Here is a 3,784-nt window from a genome sequence, read left to right on the forward strand (position 1 = left end):
AAAGATTCTAGAAAAGTCTTCAAAAATGCTATAGAATCTTGTATTACAATACTGCATTAATACTTTTTTTATATGTTTGCAGTATTCCATAATTAATTTTTAATATTTTGGTGACCTGAAAATGTTATATATATATATATATATATATATATATATATATATATATATATATATATATATATATATATATACAGGATGTCTGCCAAAGCAGGGAAAAGTCAGGGAATTCAGATATCTGCAAAAAAATCAGGGGGTTATCAGGGAAATTAGGTTAAATTTTAGAAAAATCAGGAAAGATGGCTCTTCATCAAGTTTACATAACTTAAATAAGTTGTATATGGTACACGTGATATAAAAGTTTATTTGGCAGATAGTTTTATGAACTTTTCTTGATATATTTAATGTTAGTTGTATTATTGTTTATATTCTTGCAGTTTAAGAGCATTTTTCTAAATGAATTTAGGTCAATTTTTGTGAAGTTGAGTTTGGGTAACTTTAAATTAAATGTCTATATATATATATATATATATATATATATATATATATATATATATATATATATGTATATATATATATATATATATATATCTCTATCTATATATATATATATATATATATATATATAGACATTTGGGTAACTTTAAATTAAATGTATATATATATATATATATATATATATATATATATATATATATATATATATATATATATATATATATATATAAATATATGTATATATATATGTATATGTATGTATATATATATATATATATATATATATATATATATATATATGTATATATATATATATATATATATATATATATATATATATATATATATATATATATATATATATGTATATATATATATATGTATATATATATATATATATATATATATATATATATATATATATATATATATATATATTTATGTTTGTATGAATATATTAGTATTTAAGCAAAGTATAACAGGTTTAGTAAACATAGTACAAACATTCTACATTTTTGCAATTAATATAACAATGATTAATTATTAGAATTGTTGTTTTTTTATCATCTTTCATTTTACTTGTTATTATTAGTTTAGTTCAGTATTTATTAAAAATTTATGTCATGTAATTTGTTTCAATTTAAGAAAAACTACAGACCAATGTTTGGCATGACCCACTGCAGTCTCTATCTATACTTATTAAAAGTTGCTGATATTGTCTAAAGAAAAGATTGTAATTCAAAAGTGATATATTTTGTGTTACAGCAAATTTAACATATCAAATGCAAAAATTATGCTCGCAGCACTTACATAATCCAACATAAAGTCAAGCTCTTCATTATTTTAGTAGTAAATAACTAATTTTGTGATAAAGATATAGAAACAGAAATACTTTGCGAAAAGTATTTAATAGATGGTATAAATAGGATTTTCAGTTTTGGAAAAACAGGGCAGGACAGGAAAATGTGACTAAACGTTGAATGTGTTAAACTTGTAGATTTACATAGAAATACAAATTAAGAGTACAACTTACTTTGCAAGTAATACTAATGTTTGGCTATCAGAAAACTGTCGATATATGTAGAAAACTTGTTTCAAGTTTTAAAATCAATAATATTTATAGTAAACTAATAACAAGTTTCAAGTTTTAAGTTTAATTGTTGAATATGTCTAATTTCTTATAAGTGATACAAACTTGTCTTTATTTTATATTTGTTTGATATTTATTTTAATAAAGTTTTTTTCTCAATTTTACATTTCTTATTTGTGCAAGTTATACAGTTTTTGATTATATCATTTTTTTATTTTGCTACAGTAGTATTATATTAAAATATTTATTTATATTTACATCTTTAACCTCATGTAAATACAGGTTTCATATCTAAACTTTTTCCCTCAGATCATTAAGGACTAAGAAGCCAAATGCACAAATATTTTTCTCTTGTAGTAAATAAAATATTTTTTTAAATTAGTTCCATAAATGTAAATATATGATTTTTTTTCAGTCATAAACCTTATCTACTTTCAAACATAAACATTTTCTTTCAGCATACAAACTTAAAGTTTTTAAAAAAGAAGTTTTAATATTATAGAAACAGTATATTATATATATATATATATATATATATATATATATATATATATATATATATATATATATATATATATATATATATATATATATATTATTACATTATATAAACAACTTGTAAATGAAAAATAATTTTAGACTAACAAAGATAAAATTCTGTTTACTTTAAAATAAATTAATATACAATATTATAGTATATTAGTAAAAGAAAAAGAATTTCCTAGTAGGATGGGAATGACCCCTGGATTTTGAAAATAATCCTAAGCGTTACTAAAAACACAATTTTTACATAAAGTGACAAAAATAGTCAAAACTGAATAAACAATATAAATAATACTAAATTAATTTAGTATGCTAATTAACAGTGTCGGATTTGACATTGGCTTTAGGTATTTTTACACCCATTAGATATTGGTCAGCCATTGAAATTTTTTTTTATATCTAGAATAATTTAAGGGTTGATTCCTTACAAATCAAATTTCAAAAACCCCATTTTGGACTTTATTTTTTCTACTTTTTTTAAATCTGTTATTGGGCAAAAAAATCCAGCACTGTAAATATTACCATAAATATAATTTTTAAATATAACATCAAAAGTATATTATGCAGGAAATCATTTAAGTTGTTATTTTGGGGTTATAAGGCAAATCGGCGTAGAATTCCCAAGCAGTTTTTCTCACAAATGTTTTAAGATTCATCAAGTCTTTATATTTTGACTCTCCTATCGGAATTCTGGATTGATAAGTGTCAATAAGTTCAATTGACGTGTTAATGTTAAGATTTTGCGGAAGAGGTTTGTAATCTTCAGTGGAAGAGTAACTTAATTTATAAAATATTTTTGGCTCCGGAGTGTATTTCAGACATCTTATGTTTGTAACTGTTGCATCACCCTTTTTACTACCTGGTCTGATTTCTGTGTAATATTTAATATTTGAAAAACTTTTAAAAAAATCGTATTTGAGAAATTTTACTTTATACTTTGGAAAAGAAATTTTTGCATTTTCAATGAAAGCAATGTAGTCGCGAGGCTCGTGTACTGCTCTTCCTTTTAGATTTCTTTCAATATTAGCGTGTACACTGTCTCCTTCCATATGTGTATGTCCTTTTTCCAAATATTTCTGTTCAATTATTAAATTATTTTGAAAAGAAAACAAAAGAAGTGAATTTGCTATTACAGTACAACGATTTTGGTAGGTACAGCCGTCAGAATATATTGTCACTTTATTTAAGTTTTGATTTTTTTCTTTATATTCTAATAAGTGATAAAATAATATCGAAGCAAACACATCACTTTCCAGCCCCCCCTCGGTTTCATCCCATAAATAATTGGTTGCCTCTTTTGTGTGGAGGTTATAGATAGTTTGATTATGAATTTTGATCTTCTTTTTAAAGTACAAAGCACCAGCAGATAAAACTGGGCATAAAAGAGTTTGCTGGCAATCCATTGTTAAAACTAGTTCATTAAGGGCAACGTTTTTTTTATCAAAATCTTTACTATTTTGAGCTTGCGTTTTTAAATACCAGTGATCAGTATAACTAGATGGAAGAACATAGTCAGGTGTATCTTTCTTTCTTTCACGAATTTCAACGCAAACATCACACTGATCTTTTTTAGGTTTGTGTATAAATACGTTTTTCTTGTCAAGCAACTCATAAAAAACTGTGTGGCCCACGGGAACCAAGTGTTTTTCTGCTGCT

Source organism: Hydra vulgaris, chromosome 11, assembly GCF_038396675.1.
Source record: "Hydra vulgaris chromosome 11, alternate assembly HydraT2T_AEP".
NCBI lineage: Eukaryota > Metazoa > Cnidaria > Hydrozoa > Anthoathecata > Hydridae > Hydra > Hydra vulgaris.